The sequence below is a fragment of the Triturus cristatus genome, chromosome 6, assembly GCF_964204655.1.
Source record: "Triturus cristatus chromosome 6, aTriCri1.1, whole genome shotgun sequence".
NCBI lineage: Eukaryota > Metazoa > Chordata > Amphibia > Caudata > Salamandridae > Triturus > Triturus cristatus.
The window spans coordinates 1541818275-1541839550 of record NC_140589.1 but is presented as its reverse complement, the minus strand read 5'-3'; positions in this window follow the sequence as shown (position 1 = coordinate 1541839550).

The window sequence follows — 21276 nt, the reverse complement described above, 5'->3', positions numbered from 1 at the left end:
TACACCAAATTTGACAGGGTGGTAGATTTTGGTTTGCAAATCACGCTTTCAGTTGTCTGGTATAAATCCGTTCAGTAGTTGTTGAGAAATTTAAGGGAAAGCAAATATGGATATCTGGGCGGAGCTTAAGCACAGATCTCAATGTGTGATCTGATTGATTGCCAACCCTTCAACCAGGAAGTGTTGGCAGACATCTTGGGACTCGGCTTCAGCCGAGTTTCACGAACAAACGTTTATAAAAAGTAAAGGGAGGAGGGTAGTATCACCCTGACCCCCTAGGTGTGGTGGTGGGGTCCCCATGTGACCCCGACACGGCCCAAAAACACTTTTTTCAAAACAAATTTGCAGCGAAAAACCAAACTGCGAATCCACGGTAAAAATGGAGAAGAAAAACCCAACCATGTTCTCTTGCACTTGTTTTGAATACAGAGCACACATGATCCCCCTCCTAAGGTTCATTGAGCCCCGGTGACCACCACCTCCCCTGGGTTAAAGGACGATTGATAGGGGGCTGCCTTCATGAGCCCTGGGGATCATCACCTCCCAAGGGCTAAATAACACCCAGAGACCACCACCCTCCCGGGCCCGGCCTGTGCAGACCAAAGAAGGAGGGCTCCCCATCTAGAGCCAATAATGGAGCTGGCAACCACCACATCCCAAGGCAGGCTCATGCTATGGCTGCGGGAGTAGGCATTGGGACTACGGGGGCCTTGAGGCTCCCCTCGTGGTCCCGGGGAAAAACATGAGAAACAGGCTAAATAAGGGTCAGAAACAAGCAGTAAGAGGCAGAATAATGGTCAGAAACGAGCATAAAGAGACAGAATAAAGGTCCGTAATGAGCAGGAAGAGGCAACATAAAGGTCAGAAACGAGCAGTAGAGGCAGAATAAAGATCTGAAATGAGCAAACATAAAGGTCAGCAATGAGCAGACAGAGGCAAAAGAAAGGTCAGAAGTGGGCAGAAAAAGGCAGAAAACTAGGGGTGTACGAAAAACTCCACTCTGCCGGCGAAGTTTGCAGAGTTTTGCCACTCCGCGCTCCGCTTGGAAAGCAGAGTTGACCAAAAACTCTAACAACTGCTCACGGAGCGTAGATTACCTACGCGCTAACCCCTAGAATTAATCTCCTTAGTAGGGCACCAAGAGGCGCATTTACAGTGTGGTTGAGGAGAAGGGGGGGAAGAACCTCCAACGAGGTCTCAGCAGTCCCTCTGTGCGGGACATACTTATGGCAACAATAGGGGTTATTGTGGTACTGTAAATTTCGGAACCATGTTGGAGGCATGGTCCTACCATGCCTATTTTAGTATCAGCGAACCGCAAATGACTAATGCGGTATGTATGAGTGTTTTCGTCATGTTTCACCGATGAATTCACCGTGTATACGATACTGCATATCGAACCCTCGGGTTCCATTTTAGAACGGTAACCATTCTATGGTTGCCCTCACACACACACACCTTCTGTGCCCTCTTTGTGACCTGTGCAAACTGACTCCGCTGCCCGAGGTCAGTCCTGTCCGGCCGGTTCCTTTTACAGCGGCCAAATGGAATTAGCATCAGGGCGCCACACATCATAAAGTCGTTCATCCCACACGAACCCTGACTAATCTCCTTCACACCTGACTCTGTTTCCTACTTTATGGCTTGCTTTACGAGGAGGAGGTACCCGTTTTTATTGGGGTCTGCTGATATCTGATGAGGGTTCTGAGCCTCGCTGGGTAAATAATTGTGGACTGACCGAGCTGAAATGTGGGATTATCATCATGACTTTGCTGTTTCTTTGAAGCGAAAATATGTGAATGACCACTTGTAAAATAGGGGCGGTGATGCCCAGAGCGTAATATTTTGTATATAAGAAAAGACTGGTTTTTGGTTGGGAGCAGTCTCCTGAGAACATACACCGTGCGGTACTTCTCGGATACCTGTGATTGGTCTGCAGCCAATAAATTCGATCTTTGACTTCACCTAGAAGACTCTGTGTTTCTGTGGTCTGAGACAGGAAGAACTCGAAGACTTCGGGTGTGTTCCCTGGCACCGCTGGGTTGGTTCTGAAAAACCCAGTACTTCAGTTGGCACCCAACATGGGGCGATTTCAGCGGTGCCGGTCCAAGCCAGAGGTTCGTGAGGAGCTTCGTGTGAAAATTCTGGAGGAAGGCCGCCACTTCATCGACCCCTGCATGTCGACGTGGTCCGAAAGTCTTTACTGCGAGGTTCTCCGCGTCCCGACGGCTACAAAGGACTGCTGCCCTGACTATCGCCCTGTTTTGGACCCTTGATGATTTGGTAGAGCGAAACGATTAAACGAGTCTTCTGGTGACGTCATCGATACCTCAGTTTTTTTTTTTTTTTTTAAAACATGTTTTTTTTATTGCAACATTTTCAGCAACATAACCATCGGGGCAACCGGCACCCCCTACAATCTCCGATCATATTCTTCGGTTTAGCAATGCACACAGCCATTCAGCCCACATCCCGGGGGCTGGGCGGCATATATAGACAGTTAAGCAATTGTAACACAACTATCGCCTCACAGCGGTGCCTGGATCATGCCCCATGGGAGCCTCTGCTTTTCTGTCCCAACAGCTACATTCCTCATCCAACTCAAAATAGCATTACCCTCCCACCTCAGGGAACTCCCCCCCCCCCCCCATCCCACCCCCCAACTGCTGCTGTTGTGGGCCCTCCAGTGGTCCCTAACTCTAAGTCGTGCCATCCATCAGGGGGTACATCTATTGTCCTCAGCCTCAAGGACCTCCGTTCTCCTCACGCTCCCGTTCCGCCCGCTCGAGCCGGCAATCCTGCAGGGCCTGCTCGATCTGCTCCCATGCCCTTACCCACTCTAACCCCTTTTCATTGTCCGCCTTAATCGCTTGGCGCCGTCTGACTTCACTCTCGCATCTAGACCATTTTAATAACTCGGAGATCCACCGCCCGATTGATGGGCCCTCCCGGGACTTCAAGTGCCACGTAATCTCTCTCTGAGCCAGCATAAGCCCCAAGTCAATAAATGTACTCGTCACTTTTGTCTTTGCTGTGTGAGGGAACCAGAGCAGCAGGCACGCCCCCATATCAAACTCGACCTCCCTGTCCGTCGCAGTATTCAAGATCTCTCCCACCTCAGTCCAGTACGACCCGAGCTTCGGGCACCCCCACAGCATATGCTCTAGTTCAGCTCCCAGTGTGAGGCAGCGCGGGCAAGCGGCCTTCTGTACCTTAAAGTGCCGGCTAATCTTTCCCGGGGTCAAATACGCCCTGTGAATGATGAAGAAGTGCACCTGCTGAAAGCGGGCATTCCCGCTACCCTTCCATGTCCTCCGCAAGATGTGGCTCCAGATCGTGTCCGGAATGGGTTTGCCTATGCTTTCCTCCCACCGCTCCTTCAATGCCGCAAGCGGCTCCAACCCCTCCTGCAGCAGTCTAGCCTGTAGGCATGTCACCGCCTTAATCGTGCCCGCCGCCATTGCCACGTACTGGCAGGTTAGTGCCACAGAGGGCTCCTCCAGCCCCTTTCTCCAGTGTTTTTGTATCGCCGCGCTCACCGCCGCGTGCAGGAGATAACTCCCATCCGGGAGGCCAAACTGCTCCTGCAAGGCCCCGAAGGGGGCTAGCACCCCATCTATATAGAGGTCCCCCACCATCTGCAACCCCAGCTCCTCCCACTCCGCTAGCGGGGACCAGTCGCCTCCATGCGGCAGCGCCGTCAGCATCCCCAGCGGGATCTCCGGTGCATAAGGTCTTACCGTCTTTGCTCTCCGCATGCCCCTCTGCCAGCATAGCCGGAGAGTCCGCTCCTCGATGGACAAATCTCTCAGGTCTAATTTCTGTTGCATGACTATGTAAGACAGGACATGTCTCTGGATGCCCGTCCCTCGTCCCAGCTCCGGGCCCCGGAATACCCTGGCCACATTCTGTGTCAGCACTTGTAGCTGCGCCGCCAGGTAGTATAATTCAAAATCGGGGACCGCCAGTCCCCCTTCTAGTTTAGGCCGCATCAGAACCGTCAGGGCTACCCGTCGCCGTCCCGTCCCCCATAGGAAGCTGATGATCTGCGACTTCAATTCTTTAAAGATCCGCTGCGGGATCCATATCGGCAGTGTGCGGAAGTAATAGAGCAGTCGGGGCAGAGCCACCATCTTTAGCAACGCGACCCGGCCCAGCACCGAGAGCGGGAGGGCAGCCCAGAAGGCCATGCACCCCCTCAATGCCCTTATGCAGCGCCCTACATTACCGTCCAAGAGATTTTCGACATCGTGGTATATCCGGACTCCCAGGTAAGTAAAGCATTTAGCTTCCCATACCACATCCCGAGTGGGCGGGCAATACGGGACATCTGCCCGCAGCGGGAAAACGCAGGTTTTGGTCCAGTTGACCCTGAGGCCCGAGAGCTCGCCAAAGCGCGAGAGCATCTCCACAGCCCCCTCCAAGGCATCACCGGAGTCCTCCAGGTACAGCAGGAGGTCATCCGCGTACAGGGATATATGATGTTCTTCCTCCCCACAACGAACCCTGCCGTACGCCGCTCCTGTCCGCGCTTGCGCCGCCAAAGGCTCCATCGCCAAGGCGAACAACAGGGGAGATAACGAGCAACCCTGCCGTGTACCCCTGCGTACTGGATATGCTGCGGACACGACCGCTCCCAGCCGCACCCTGGCCGTAGCAGAGGAGTAAAGGACCCGTGTCCAACGTCCGAACCCCTCCCCCAGGCCGGACTTCTCGAGCACCGCGTCGAGGTATCCCCACTCGAGGCTATCGAAAGCCTTTTCGATGTCCACGGCGAGCACTGCCGGCCGCTGTGCTGGGTCCCAGACGCTGTCCATGATACGGACCAGGCGGCAAATATTCCAGGCTGTGCTCCTGGTGGGGATAAAACCGGCTTGGTCCCCGTGAACCAGTTTGGTCATGTGCGGTAATAATCTAGTGGCCAATATGCGACTCAATATTTTGTAGTCGACCGTCAGCATAGACAAAGGTCTATATGACGTCACATCCGAGGCATCCCTGCCGGGCTTCAACAACGGCACCACCAAGGCCTCCCTCATCGACTGGGGGAGTCTCCCCAGCTCCATGGCCTCAGTGTAGACCAGCAAGAGCCTGGGCGCCAAGGCATCCACAAACTGCGCGTAGAATTCGATCGGCAGGCCATCTACCCCCGGCGTCTTGTTTCTGGCCATCTGCTTAATAGCCACCCGAATCTCCTGCAGCGTAATGGGGCCTCCCAGCACCATCGCAGTTTCCGCATCTACCCGGGGGAGGCAAAGAGTCGCCAGATAATCAGTTATCTCGGAGTTCTCCACCCCCAACTGGCTCTCATAGAGGACCGAATAGTATGACCTGAACCGCTGGAGCACCGCCCCCTGCGAGTAAACCATCTCCCCCGTCTCCGTTCTAATACTTAGAACCGGGCAGCCCCGGGGTTCCGGGTTCGCTAGTCTAGCCAGTAGCGTTCCTACCTTGTCCCGTTCCGCATGCACTCTGACGAGATACCGCTTGTAGTCAAAGCCCCTCAGCCGCTCAGTTTCCGTCGCTACCACCTCCTTCGCCTCAAGCAGCCTGTCCTGCAATTCTGGTCGCTCAGGCCTACGCTGCTCCAGTTCCCTCAACACCCCTTCCGCCTTCTCCAGAGCCGTCAGGATAGTAGTCCTCACATTCGCAAATGTTCCCATACAAACTCCTCTGGTCACCACCTTCATGGCATCCCATTCCATCGCCCTCGTGGCCGTTGAACCCTCATTCTCCGTAAAGTACTGCTCTACGCCCCGCTTGACCGCATCACCAAACACTGGATCTTCCAATGCCTCTGGCCTCAAGCGCCATGTCGGGACCGCCGATCTCGGCCGCCGCCACTGCAACGTCAACAGCAGCGGGTTGTGGTCCGATATAGTTCTAGTGAGGTACTCCGTGTGGGCCATCACTGGCGCCAAGTCCCTGCTGCACAACATAGCATCTATCCTAACGTGTAGCGCGTGTAACGCGGAGAAGAAGGAATAGTCCCTGTGTCCCGGATGTTGCTCCCTCCACACATCTATCAGCCCCCACCTCTCCTGCCAGTCCGCCCTGTGCGCCGCTAATCGGCGCACCGGCGAGTCAGCCAACGGCGGATGCGACCGGTCCAGTGCCACATCAGTGATCGAGTTGAAGTCCCCTCCTATCAATATGGGGCCCGCCAAAAAGTGCGCCAAGGAACCCGTCAGGCTAACAAAAAAGCGGGCCTGATCCGTGTTGGTCCGCACTTGGACCGGTTTCTGCCTCCCTTTTTCCTCTGTCCTTCCCCGGGCCGTGCCCGCCCGATACGACTCCAGCCATGTCCACGCTTCTTCAGGGGTCTGAAAGAAGTGGGTCGTCCCGCTCAGGATTACCCGCAGTTTCGCTGGGAACAGCAGGGAGTACTGTAGGCCCTCGATCCGTAGTTCCTTTTTTACGGCCAGAAAAGAAGCCCTGTTCTTCTGCACCTCCTGCGTGTAATCTGGGAACACCGTGACCGAGCTGTTGGCCACCTGGAAGGGGCCATTTGCACGCGCCTTCTGGATCAACAGGTCCCTGTCCCTATAATGCAAAAGCCTGACCAACATGGGTCTGGGAGGGCGGCCCTGCGCCGGCGGGCGAGCCGGGACCCTATGCGCCCGCTCCAGGGAGAAGAAGTGGGAGAGGCCCTCCGGGGCCACGGTCTTCCTGAACCAGTCCTCCATATATGCCACGGCGTCATCCCCTTCAACTTTTTCCGGCAGGCCCACCACCCTCACGTTATTTCTCCGATTGCGACCTTCGGCGTCTTCCGCTCGCCTCTCCAGTGTCGCCAAACGGCCCAGGATCTCAGCGATTTTGCGTTCTGCGGTCGCCGCCGCCGGCTTGAGCTCCCGGATCGCCACCTCGTTGTCTTTGACTCTGTCCGCCAGTTTGGCATGATCGGCCCTTAAGAGTCCCAGCCCAGTGGCAACCTGCGCTATGTCCTGATGCAAGGCCTCCTTGGTCGCCGTGATGGCCTCCAGGATCCCATCCAGCCGTTTGTTTAAGCGCCGTTCCTGCGCTGTGTCCCCCGGGTCATCTTGGGGTCCTCCATCTGCGGCCGATTCCGCCGCCCGGTCGTGCCTAGAGGGCACATGCGGCGCGACACCCTTCGTGGCCATCCCGCCCTGCACCAGCTCTAGTTCAGGGCCCCACCAGCAGGCGGGTCTATTTCGCCGTCCGTCCACTCCGGGAGCGAAGAGCCAGGGCCCGGCACCCGCTCCCCGTTCTCAGTGTGCTCCTCGGGGCGGTCCGCTCCCCCAGGGCCCGGCAGCCCAGCAGCCCAGGGCCCCTCCGCTCGTATCCAGCAGGTCGTCCTCGCGCCAAGGCCACCCGCCACCAGCGCACGGGTCTTCCGCGGCTTCACCCAATGACAGCGCACACACAGCGCGGGCTCACCACCTTCCTGCTCCAGCGCCGGGGTCGCTCCCGCTCAATTCACCCCAATGGGTCAACCTCACCTCCGGGGGAAGGGCGCCTCCACGCGGTCCTCAGGCCCTCCGCTCCGCAGCTCTCCCGCAGCCCAGCACTGCTATCTCTTCAGGCCGCCATCACCATCCGCCACCACCAACGGGCGCGAGTCGTCCGGCTCCGCCGCCAGCTCCTCCGCAGCTCTCGCTCTCGCCCCCTCCGCAGCTCAGCTGCCGCAGTCGCCCGCGGGCAGGCGCCTTGCTCCGGTGTCCAGCGCCGGCTCCGCTGTCCCCTCCGTAGTCTGTGTCGGGTGCCCCGAGGGGGGAGGGGCCGGCGGGATCCGTCTTCACCGCTGCGGCGGAGAGCGCCGCGCCCCAACACCGTGGTCCCGGAGCCCCGGGCAATAGGTGACCAGCCCCGCTCCGCTACACCATCGGCCGGCTGCTCCGCGGTCACCAGCCTCCGTCTGGGTTGTTTACTCTCCTCCGTCCGGGGCCGCCGCCATCTTGTGCAGCAGACGCCGTTCGTCCCGCTCCGTGTCCCGGCTCTAGCACCTCGCCTGGGCCCCCGCCGTCTCGTGCGCGGCGTCCACCGCCGTCCCGGTGCTCAACGCAGCAGGTTCGCGCCAGCTGCGGCGCGTGTTGGCCGGAGCTCAGGGTAAATATCGGGGATTAGGCACGGAGCTGCAGGCTCACGCCGCCATCCCGATCGGCGTCCAAACCACGCCCCATCGATACCTCAGTTAAGTATAAGTGGAGCGTCTCCCAGTCCTTAGTTTGGTATCCCTTTGGGAGCGCTTTGATTTGGAACTTGCAAGTGCCAAAGCCGAAGGACTTGTGTATTCACGAGACTATCGTATTCGATAATCCATTGAAGTTTGAAACTAGACTAGTGAGCGACGATGCCTGGTTCTACTATATTTGGAAATCTGTTTTGTTTGGGTTGTAATAGGGAGTCCCGATTAGAGGATTCGTGTCCGGTTCCTCCAATTGGAACTCCAACTTATGAGCTCTATGTGAAACATGGCGTGGGCCCCATTACGTATAATGAAGTATGGATCCGATACACCAGGAAGGATGGTGTTTTAAAATGGCCCCAAAATGGTAGTTTCGACACAGAAATCCTAGATAACTTGGAAGTTAAATTATTTAAAAAGAAAGCCCGGCCGGCGATGTTTGATTCTTTCCGCCTATGGCGAAAGGAAGCTAAACAGAAAGAAATCAAATTGGCAAAGAAAAATAAAAGGGAGAAAGGTATGTCGATAATGCAAGCAGCCTTGCAGTTTAAAGATAATGAAGAAGAACAAATGAATGAGCAGTTGTGCAGGCAACGTAAACTAGTGATTGATAAATGCTACCCAGTTTTGCCGCCCCTTCAGCAAGATGTGTCAGAAGAAAAGGAGAAAGATCCCCTAATGTCACATTTGCTGAGTTCGCCACCCCCGTATGCGCAGAGTGCTACAGCGCCTCCGCAACCTTTAAATGTACAGCCTCCAGTTAATTTGCCGCCAGCTTTCCCGCAGCCGCCAGCTCCCCCTCAGCCGGCTCCTATGCCCTCTCAAGGGCCGCCGGTTTCGCTGCCTATCTCTTCTGCGCTTCCTGCGACTTTGCCTAGTACATCAACTATCTTCCTCGGCGCTCTTCCTGATACGACCCCTGTACCTGTATCTGCACCCGTTTTTCTTCCCTCTGTCTTTCCCCCTGTTCTTGCCTCAACTTCTCCTTCTAAACGACAACGAATAGCTAGTGCGGTCACTAGTTTTATATCGCCTCTCTTTGGGTCATCTAGTACGACCCTTGGTTCACAACGTAAGCAGTTGCGTAGTCAGCTGCCTGGTTCTGGAGAGAAAGAAGTATTAGACCGCATGGCACGTAGATGGATTGTTTATCCTTCAAGGTATAATGTAGGGTCTGGTGTAAATGTTTTTCATCAATGGGAAGCACCAAAACAGAGATACGTCTTTGAGAAAATGTGTGAATTCCTCTGTGAGGAATTGGAAGATAATGGTTTAGATATAAGCCCGCAGGAGTTGTGTCATGTACGGTTTGAATTTGAAAAAGGTACGATTGTGGGTCCCGATGTTGAGAAGGCAATTGCGACATTATTGTCTTTTAGGATCGAGAGTCCTTCTCAGTCACTGTTTGAACATGACTCCTCTGATAGGAAGGTTAAACAATACCCTATGAGAGAAGTCCCTCCAGTATGGAAGGACGCTGTTGCAGCTAATGCCGCTCAAGGTATCGCTGCTATGCCAGCTCATTTTCAGCGTGTCTGGGTACATGTTCCTTGGAAGCGATCAGAAGTTTTAGCCCTTAAGCAGACATTGCCTGACCCCCGTAAAAACCCTGCAGGATATTATAAGGAGCTATCACAGACTGCAGAATCGTGTGTCATGAACCTAGCTGACATAGATATGTTATTCGGGAATGTCGTTCCGCTGCCTTTATGGGGTTGATTCGTAATACAGATCATGCTGCAGAACTAGGTGACACATGGGCTAATATCATTGGTACAGACACTAGACAAGTTGGTGGTGCGAAACCCGAGCCCTTAGTAGCAGAACTCCCTGGTCGAATTATTACCTATATGAAAACTTTAACGCCGGCGATGCGTGTGAATTGGGATAATTTATCCGCATGCAAACAAAAGAAAGACGAAACAGTGTCAGATTTCTTCACCAGGTTTGAAGAAACATTTATCGACCACAGTGGTCAAGACATGAGTACGGAAGGTGGTCAACGGTTATTTGTTGATAAATTTGTGCATAATTTGCTTCCCGAGTTGTGTAAGAAATTAAAAGATTCGGAGAGTTCTTGGGCTGTTTCCTCATCAGCGCAAATACTGGCTACCGCACAGTATTACGAAAATAGGGATAAAGATGAGAAGGATAGAGCAGACAAGAAAACAAAAGAATTAAAGACGAAGGTTCTTTTACAGCAGGCTTACCCGCCGCGTAGAGATCAGAATAACTATAAGCAAGGTCAGAGTAACTATCAACAACCCCAACAGTTTCAGAGTAACTCGCAAAGGTTCGGGTATTCCCAACCGCGTGTTCCTGTGGGCCCCAATCAGTGTTCGTATTGCAAAGAGGAAGGTCATTTTAAGTATAGTTGTCCTATATTGTTGCAGCGCACGAATAATGCTTATGGCGCGAGAGGTAGAGGTGGTCACCAAGCTCCTAGAGGTAGAGGGCGTGGGAATGTTCCCCAGAACGCGCGTCCTCTTCCGCCTCAAAATACGATGAACAGTTTTGATCAGCAGGCCAGTGTCACTGGTGGGACAGCTCAGTACTATAATAATGACTATTATGCAGAAGATGGAAATGCGGAAGGTAATGATTACTAAGGACAGCCGTAGACAAAGAGAGGGAGTTGTTTCAGTACCAGTGGATCAGAGTGGACCGTATGTTAAGGTGACTACAGCGGGTGTGTCAGAGCCCTTTCTGTTGGATACTGGTGCTGCAAAGAGTTCAATTATGCACTCAAAACTCCCTGGCGCGCCTTTGTCTGGCGAAATGAATGTTTCAGTAGGTTTTTCTGGCGCCCCGGTTAGAAACCCGATCTCTAGTCCTATGCCCCTTTCTGTTGGACCTTGTGAGCTGAAAGCACCCCTTATCCTAACGACAGGTTGTGGTGAAAACCTGTTAGGATTGGATTTGTTGAAGAGATTACATGCGACATTATATTGTTCTTCCTCGGGAGTACAACTTACAATGGGTAGGGCAGTGATTTCCCCAATGTATTTGTCGAAGAATAAACTGCCAGCTGAATTGTCGTCTCTTCCGGATGTCCTTTGGGCTACTGGTCCTAATGATGTGGGCCTTTTGGAAATACCGCCATATGTGGTCACTTTGAAAGCCAACGTTAAATTGCCACGCATTCCCCAGTACAAAATCTCTAATGAAGGTGAGAAAGCATTGTTAGCAATCATCTATGATTTGCTTGAAAAGGATGTAATTGAAGAGACAAGAGGCAACGTTTGCAATAGTCCTGTTTTGCCTGTTTTAAAACATACTGAGCCCTCTCAGCCACCTGTTTACAGGTTTGTGATCGATCTCAGAGAGGTCAATAAGATAGTTGTGCCACAGTTTCCAGTTGTCCCTGATATAACTGCTTTGTTAACTATGATCCCAGCTTCCGCTGCTTGGTTCTCAGTGATCGACTTAAAGAATGCTTTCTTTAGCATCCCGATTGCAGAGGAAAGCAGGGATATTTTTGGTTTCAGTTTAGGAGGTCGCAGCTTCCGCTTTAAACGCGCTCCACAGGACTACTGTGAAAGCCCATCAATATACAGTCAGGCTTTAAAAGCGCAGCTTGATGCAATTGTTTTACCTAGTGGTGCTACCCTTATTCAGTATGTTGACGATTTACTAATCGCCGCGGATACTGAGGAGATTTGTAAAGAAGCTACATTGTCATTGTTGTGTCATTTGTCTGCCTTTCATCACAAAGTGTCTCTCTCAAAACTGCAATATTGTCGACAAGAAGTGACCTACTTAGGTCATCTCTTATCGAAGGAGGGAAGGAAACTGACCCCAGAAAGAATTCAGGCCATTGCACAATTGAGCGTGCCAAGAACACAGAGAGAAGTGCGTGCTTTCTTGGGTATTACTTCATACTGTAGGCAGTGGATCCCGAGTTTTTCTTTGCTGGCAAAACCTTTGATAGCATTAACATGCAAAGATACACCGAATCCCGTCCCATGGTCTGAAGAGTGTCAGAAAAGTTTTTCGGAATTGCGTAAGGCATTATGTTCGGCTCCTGTGTTGGGTACCCCCGACTACAGCAAACCTTTTACATTGTATGTTCACGAGAAAGAAGGTTGTGCGTTGTCAGTGCTGACACAGTCTTTTGGAGACAGGCAGCGTCCGTGCGTGTATTTTTCGTCGACTTTGGATCCAGTAGCTAAGGCATTGCCAAGTTGCTTCAGAGCCACAGCGGCAGCAGCTGTGTCTATTCGACAGTCTGCTGGGTTAGTAATGAATAACACGTTGATTGTAATGGTTCCACATGCAGTGGACACATTGTTAAACAGGACCAAGACACAGCACTTAACTAGTGCTCGATTGTCAGGGTATGAGTTGACAGTGCTAGCGAGTCATGTGCACATAAAGAGGTGCAATACGTTGAATCAAGCTACATTATTACCGATTTCAACAGACACAGATGAGATTGAACAGCATGATTGTCTGTTCAGAACAGAAGAAGAAACAAAAGGGAGAGTGGATCCTAAAGATACTCCCCTGGTTGAGTGTGATGGTACCTTATGGGTGGATGGTTCGTGCTTCAAGCTTCCGAATGGTGATACGACTGCTGCATATGCTATCACAACTTTGCACACGATTGTTGAAACTGCTCGTATACCACATAATTCGGCTCAAGCAGCAGAATTAATTGCACTTACAAGAGCATGCGTGTTGTCGAAAGGAATGAAAGTGAACATATATACTGACAGTCAGTATGCCTTTGGCGTGGCCCACAGTTTTGGGCGCTTGTGGAAAGAACGTGGGTTCCTGACTTCGCATGGAACTAAGATTCAGAATGGTCAGTTGGTGAATGATCTCCTTGAATCACTGACCTTACCGCTACAAGTTGCGATTGTGAAATGCAGTGCACACAAGAAGGTTATTGATGATGTTGGTCGTGGTAATGCATTTGCTGACGAAATCGCGAAAGAAACAGCAAAAGATGTGACGAATCGAATGTATGTTGCAGGCCCTGCAAGATGGGTTGGTGATGTTGGAATGTGTGAGGACACGATAGAGAGTGTGAAGTCCCTTCAAGCTGAAGCCACAGAGAAAGAATTGAGCATGTGGAAAGAAAGTAAGGGTAAATTGGATGAAAATGGTTGTTGGGTTGATTTGTCAGAACACCGGCGATGGTTGTTACCTGATGCATATGTGCTTCCAGTGGTGACGATGGCACATGGAATGGCGCATATCAGTGTGAAAGGGATTTGTAAGTTGTTAGCTCCAGTATGGCAGAATGCTGGAATTCCCAAGTGCGCAGAGAATGTGGTCAAAAATTGCATGGTATGTTTGAAATACAATCCTGGAAGGGGAACCCCAACTCCAGCTGGTCATTTTGCGCCTCCAACGTATCCGTTCGAGGTTTTGCAGCTAGATTTTATCCACATGGAAAGGTGCAACAATTTGAAATATGTACTTGTTGTTGTTTGCGCCTTTTCAAGGTGGATAGAAGCATATCCCCTAAAAGACAATACTGCGTTATCCACAGCTAAAGCCCTTGTCAAAGAATTCTTCCCTAGGTTTGGAATGCCGAGAATGGTCTGGAGTGATAATGGGAGTGAATTTGTGGGTTGAGTGATGAAGAATGTATGTGAGGGACTAGGTATTAAGCAAAAATTCCACGCTGCAAATCACCCCCAATCAGCTGGACTAGTAGAGTGCTACAACGGCACTTTGAAACTTAAGTTGGCTAAGATTCAGGTGAGCTCCGGTCTTAAATGGCCTGACGCGCTGCCCTTAGCACTCCTATCAACAAGAATGACTGTGCATTCACGAGTGGGACTAAGTCCGTACGAGATTGTGTTTTGCCGTCCGGCCAATATATGGGGTGTGCCAAGACCGACAAAAATCAGCGAAATTGAACATCCAGTACTGCTTGATTATCTGTATGAATTGACGGCTAAATTGCGTGTCTTACACCAACAGGTCCACGATACTCTACCTCAGGTCTCTGAAGCTCCAGGACATCCTATCAATCCTGGATCGTGGGTGCTGGTCAAAAATTTCAAAAGAACGAAAAATGATGAGCCCCGTTGGACCGGCCCCCATCTTGTCCTTCTCTCGACAAGGTCAGCTGTTCGAGTGAAAGGGAAAAAGAACTGGATTCACGGCGTACATTGTAAAAGGGTCCCTTTGCCTCTACCGTACGACCAGTGGGTCCAGGAGGGTATCGCTGATTCTGAGACTGACACTGTGCCCCGTTTCGTGCCATTTAGCGATGCACGCGTGAAAGGAGCAAGCTCTGAGCAGGAAAGCGATGACATTTTGCAAGAGGCTGTGCCACCATCAATTCGATTGAACACTACAGAGCCTGAACTCTTGTTTCAAGACCAGACAGTACCTGGGAGAAATCGCTACAATCTGAGGCCAAGGACTATGGACAAATAAAATTCTTATCCTTTCCCTTGCTATTTTTAATAATTTTTGGGAAGTGCAGCTCTCTCTTTTCTGAGAAACTTGCTTATTTTTTGCCTTTGCGAACCGCCATCCAGGTTCAGCTGCAGGGTCGCGGTTGCCCAAGTCTTTGGAGTGCAACTGAAGACGTTAGGTCGACAGTTCTGGTCGGTCTAGGGAGTTGCCCTGGACTGACAGAAGCATTTCCTCAGCATAGAACACCCTACCACCGCGAGCTGCACTTAGAGAAGATGGAGTTTTTTTAGAATGAGAGACCTGCTAAACCAATGAACTGCAAAAACAGAATATGTACAGTGATGACAAGAAAACGATTTTTGATGTTATGTATTTCCAGGTTACTGAGTGTAATGACGATTTTCATAGGATATGTTTTATTCTCTTTCCAAGTAACATTTGCACCAACTGCACAGCCCATACCTCCTCCTACTGTTTCTTCGCATTCCTTTCATCCTCTGCCTGAACACGAGTCTGCTAGAAGGTTGGAGTTTGTCAATAATTCATTCATTCAACTCCTGCACCAGCACCAACTAGTTATGAATACAACAAATTGCTGGGTGTGTGGTTTGATGCCACATACTATTAATAAGGGTATCCCATATCTAGTGCTGCCGTTTAGCTATAATGGGTCATCATGGGCATTCCAGACTATGTTTCTTTTTGCGCTTGAGACCTACTCCCCGCGACCACCGCGTTCCACTAGACCTAGCACGAATAATAAGGCCTTGATGAAAGGAGTTGCTGATATGAGCAGAGATATCGATGCATATTCATCTATTCCCAAGGATGAGTTGCGAGCTTATGTAGGTTGGAACGCGACGGGGTATAGCATTAGTCTGGGCGAAAAACAGCGTAAAAGTTCGTCCCCAATTTGGGTCGTACCACACATAGGTCGGTTCTGTTTGCAAGGCAATGGTCAAAATCCAAGAGCTCAACTAGGGAAGAGTGCCTGTACTGAAACGTATATGTTTCCATCACAGTTTTCCCCTGCGTTTCTGGCTGCCAAGGGTACATACTTTGTGTGTAATGACCGAGCATATACATGGTTGCCCTCTGATTTCTCTGGCACATGTTATGTTGCAAATTTGCTACCGCCAACATTTACTGCCGCCTCAATCACAAGACAAGAGTTGTGCGAGGCGTTGCTAGTCAGGAAGATACTGCCGGTCAGGAAGCGGGGGACTTCTTCATGGGTTTCCTGCCGTTTTGGGGACCAATGGTCAATAGTAGGAACCTGAGGCAACTGACTCGTGTAGTTGAATCCACTGTTAATGTAACGGCCGGTGCCCTTGGTAACTTGACAGCTGAGCTCCAAGCGGATCGCCTCATGACGTTGCAGAACCGTATGGTTCTAGATGTCATACTTGCAGACCGTGGTGGGGTATGTAAGGTTATCCAATCAAGTTGCTGTATTTTCATACCAGATAACGCTCCGACAGTCTATCAAGCCATCTCCAAACTGCATAAGATTTCCGAATCCATTCACGTGGATAAAGGAGATTGGTCGATGATGGGGTGGTTCTGGGGACTGATATCAGCTTGGGGATGAAAGATTCTAATAGTCATTGGGACGATCTTAGCCATTCTTTTCCTGTTCTGTCTATGTATGCAGTGTGCTCCTGTAATGTGTAACCTCTGTGTTACATCATGTGTAAGGAGACCTGTATCAAGGGACGAGCTAAGCAATAGGATGATGCTATAGCAACATCTCCATGACTTTATGAATGTAGACCTGGACTCAGATTAGTATAGTTATTGCCTATGTAAGGGCAAAAGGAGGGTCTGTGGTACTGTAAATTTCGGAACCATGTTGGAGGCATGGTCCTACCATGCCTATTTTAGTATCAGCGAACCGCAAATGACTAATGCGGTATGTATGAGTGTTTTCGTCATGTTTCACCGATGAATTCACCGTGTATACGATACTGCATATCGAACCCTCGGGTTCCATTTTAGAACGGTAACCATTCTATGGTTGCCCTCACATAGGCTGCGCTTTTAGGCCATGTCTAAGCCTAAAGGACACACACACCTTCTGTGCCCTCTTTGTGACCTGTGCAAACTGACTCCGCTGCCCGAGGTCAGTCATCATAAAGTCGTTCATCCCACACGAACCCTGACTAATCTCCTTCACACCTGACTCTGTTTCCTACTTTATGGCTTGCTTTACGAGGAGGAGGTACCCGTTTTTATTGGGGTCTGCTGATATCTGATGAGGGTTCTGAGCCTCGCTGGGTAAATAATTGTGGACTGACCGAGCTGAAATGTGGGATTATCATCATGACTTTGCTGTTTCTTTGAAGCGAAAATATGTGAATGACCACTTGTAAAATAGGGGCGGTGAAGCCCAGAGCGTAATATTTTGTATATAAGAAAAGACTGGTTTTTGGTTGGGAGCAGTCTTCTGAGAACATACACCGTGCTGTACTTCTCGGATACCTGTGATTGGTCTGCAGCCAATAAATTCGATCTTTGACTTCACCTAGAAGACTCTGTGTTTCTGTGGTCTGAGACAGGAAGAACTCGAAGTCTTCGGGTGTGTTCCCTGGCACCGCTGGGTTGGTTCTGAAAAACCCAGTACTTCATTATTGGCCCCCAACGACCCTCACGAGCCAAGGGGACTTCTTCCCCCAACCAGTAGTGCGCCAATAGGCCCCTTTGCAGAGTGGTTGAGAAAGGGGGCAGGGCCATTGAGGTCTCTGCAATCCTGCTGTGGGAGCCTACTTGTGGCAACAATAGGGTTTCTTGGCCGCCAACGACCCTTGCCAGCTAACCAGCAACCAGAAGTGCGCCAAGAGGTGCATTTGCAGAGTGGGTGAGAAAGGGGACAGGGCATCCGACAAGGTCTCAGTAATCCCGCTTTGGGGACTTATTTGTGGCAACAATAGGGGTTCTTGGCCCCATTGACCCTCAGCAGTCAAGGGGCAACCAAGGGGACTTAATCTCCCGACCGGTAGTGCACCAGGAGGCGCATTTTCAGAGTGGTTGAGTCGAAATGAGGCGGGACCTCCGACGAGGTTTCAGCAATCCCTCTGTGGGGGACTCACTTGTGGCAACAATAGGGGTTCTTGGCCTCCAACGACCCTCTGCAGCCAAGGGGAGTTCATCCCCCAACCAGTAGTGTGCCAGAAGGCGCATTTGCAGAGTGGTTAAGAAAGGGAGTGAGGCTTCCGATGCAGTCTCAGCAATCCCTCTGTGGGGGACTCACTTGTGGCAACAATAGGGGTTCTTGGCCACCAACGACCCTCTGCAGCCAAGGGGAGTTCATCCCCCAACCAGTAGTGTGTGAGGAGGCGCATTTGCAGAGTGGTTAAGAAAGGGGGTGAGGCTTCCGATGCAGTCTCAGCAATCCCACTGTGGGGGGTTTACTAGTGGAAACAGTAGGGGCTCTTTGCCCTCAACAACCCTCTGCAGCCAAGGGGAGTTCATCCCCCAACCAGTAGTGTGCTGCGACGAATGTTTGCAAAGTGATTGCAAAACGGGGCGTGACCCCAACAAGGTCTCAGCAATCCCCAGTGGAAGACTTACTTGTGGCAACAATATGGGTTCTTGGCACCCAACGACCCTCAGCGGCCAAGGGTAATTCCTCCCCCAACCAGTAGTGCACCCGGAAACCAGGTGGCAGAGGGGTTGCGAAAGGAGGTGAGGCCTCCGGCGAGATCTCAGCAGTCCCACACTGGGGGACTTACCTCTGGCAACAATAGGGGTTTGTGGCCCCAAACGAAACTCGGCAGTCAAGGGGACTACATCCACCAAATGGTAGTGCACCAGGAGGTTCCTTTGCAGAGTGGTTGAGAAAGGAAACAGGGCCTCCTATGAGGTCTTAGCAACCCCACTGTGGGGGACTTACTTGTGGCAACAATAGGGGTTCTTGGCCCCCAACGACCCATTGCAGCCAAGAGGACTTCAACCCCCAACCAGTGGTGCACCAGGAGGTCCCTTTGCAGAGTGGTAGAGAAAAAGGGGGCAGGGCCTCCAATGAGGTCTCAGTAATACTTCTGTGGGGGACTTTCTTGTTGCATCAATAGGGATTCTTGGCCCCCAACAACCCTCAACAGCCAAGGGGGTTCATCCTTCCACAAGTAGTGTGCCAGAAGGCTCCTTTGCAGAGTGGTTGAGAATGGGGGTGGGGCCTCCAAGGGCTCAGCAATCCCGCTGTGAGGTACTTACTTGTGTCAACAATAGGGGTTCTAGGCCCCCCAACTACCCTCAGCAGCCAAAGGGACTTCATCCCCCAACCAGTAGTGCTCCAAGAGGCCCCTTTGCAGACTGGTTGAGAAAGGGTGCGGGCCTCCGACGAGGTCTGAGCAATCCGACTGTGGGGGACTTACTTGTGGCAACAATCGGGGTTTTTGGCCCCTAACAACCCTCAGCAGCCAAGGGGAGTTAATCCCCAACCAGTAGTGCGCCAGGAGGCGTGTTTGCAGGGTGGTTGAGAAAGGAGGCAGGTCCTCTAACGAGGTGTCAGCAATTCCTTTGTGGGGAACATACATGTGTCAACAATAGGGGTTCTTGGCTCCCAATGACCCTCAGCAGCCAAGGGGACTTCATCCCACAACCAGTCGTGCGCAAGGAGGCCCATTTGCAGACAGGTTAAGAAAGGGGGCGGGGCCTCGGACGAGGTCTCAGCAATACCGCTTAGGGGACTCACTTGTGGCAACAACAAGGGTTATTGGACCCAACGACCCTCAGCAGTCAAGGACAGGTCATCCCCCAACCAGTAGAGCGCCATGAGGCTCGTTTGCGGAGTGGTTGAGAAAGTGGGCATGGCCTCTGACGAGGTCTCAGCAATCCTGCTGTGGAGAACTTACTTGTGGCAACAATAGGGTTTCTTGGCCCCCAATGACCCTCAGCGGTCAAGGGGAGTTTATCTCCCAACCAGCAGTGCGCCAGGAGGTACATTTGCAGAGTGTTTAAGAAAGGGTGCAGGGTCTTTGACACGGTCTCAGCAACCCCTATGTGGGGATTTACTTGTGGCATCAGTAGGGGTTCTGGCCCCAAGGACCCTCAGCAGCCAAGGGGACTTCATGCCCCTACCAGAGGTGCGCCAGGAGGGCCCCTTTGCAGAGTAGTTGAGAACGGTGGCAGGGCCTCCAATGAGGTCTCAGCAATCCCACTGTCGGGGACTTTCGTGTGGCTACAATATGGGTTCTTGGCCCCCAACGACCATCAGCAACCAAGGGGAGTTCATCCTCCAACCAGTATTGCACCACGAGGTGTGTTTGCAGAGTGATTGAGAAAGGGGCTAGGGCCTCTGATGAGGTCTCAGCAATCCTGCTGTGGGGAACATACTTGTGGCAACAATAGAGGTTCTTGGCCAACAATGACCCTCAGCAGCCAAGGGGACTTCATCCCCCAACCAGTAGTGTGCAAAGAGGCCCCTTTGCAGAGTGGTTGAGAATGGGGGCAACGCCTCTGACAAGGTCTTAGCAATCCCGCTGTGGAGGACTTACTTCTGGCAACAATAGAGGTTTTTGCCACCAACGACTCAGCAGCCAAAGAGACTAAATCCCCCAACCAACAGTGTGCCAGGAGGTGCCTTTCCAGAGTGGTTGAGAAAGGAAATGGGTCCTTCTGTTAGGTCTCACTATCCCACTGTGGGGGACTTACTTGAGGCAACAATAGGGGTTTTTGGCCCCAAACGACCCTCAGCGGCCAAGGGCAGTTCATCTCCCGACCAGTATTGCATCACGAGGTGCGTTTGCAGAGTGATTGAGAAAGGGGCTAGGGCCTCCGATGCATTAGCAGAGTAACTGAGAAAGAGGGTCTCAGCATCCCGCTGTGGGGGACTTACTGTGTGTATTGACTGTGGGGGTGGCAATAATAGGGGTTCTTGGCCCCCAACAGCCCTCAGCAGTCAAAGGGACTTCATCGCCCAACTAGTAGTGCTCCAGGAGGCCCCTTAGGCAGTGTGGTTGAGAAAGGGGTGGGGGTTCTGATGAGGTCTCACCAATTCCATTGTGGGAGACTCACTTGTGGCAACAATAGGGGTTCTTGGTCCTCAATGACTCTCAGCAGTCAAGGGGAGTTCATCCCCCAACCAGTGGTGGCATAGGAGGTGCAATTGCAGAGTGGTTGAGAGAGGGTGTGCGTGCCTTCGACGAGGTCTCAGCAATCCCACTGTGGGAGACTTACTTGTGGCAACAATAGGGGTTCTTGGCCCCCAACGACCCTCAGCAGCCAAGGGGAGTTCATCCCGCAACCATGATTGTGCCAGGAGGTGCGTTTGCAGAGTGGATGAGAAAGAGTGCGGGGCATCCGACGAGGTCTCCCTAATCCCGCAGTGGGGAACTTACTTGTGGCAACAATCGGGGCTATTGGCCCCCAACGACCCTCAGCAGCTAAGGGGAGTTCATCCCCCAACCATTAGTGCGTCAGGAGGCGTTTTTGCTGAGTGGTTGAGAAAGGGGCCGGGACCTCCGACAAGCTCTCAGCAATCCCTTGTAGGATAACATACATGTGGCAACAATAGGGGTTCTTGGCCCCCAAGAGCCTCACTAACCAAGGGGACTTCATCCCCCAACCAGTAGTGTGCAAGGAAGCCCATTTTCAGACTGATTAAGAAAGGGGGCGGGCCTCGGACAAGGTCTCAGCAATCCCGCTGTGGAGGACTTGTGGCAATAATAGGAGTACTTGGACCCAATGACTCTCAGCAGTCAAGGGCAGTTCATCCCCAAACAGTAGTGTGCCAGGAGGTGCGTTGG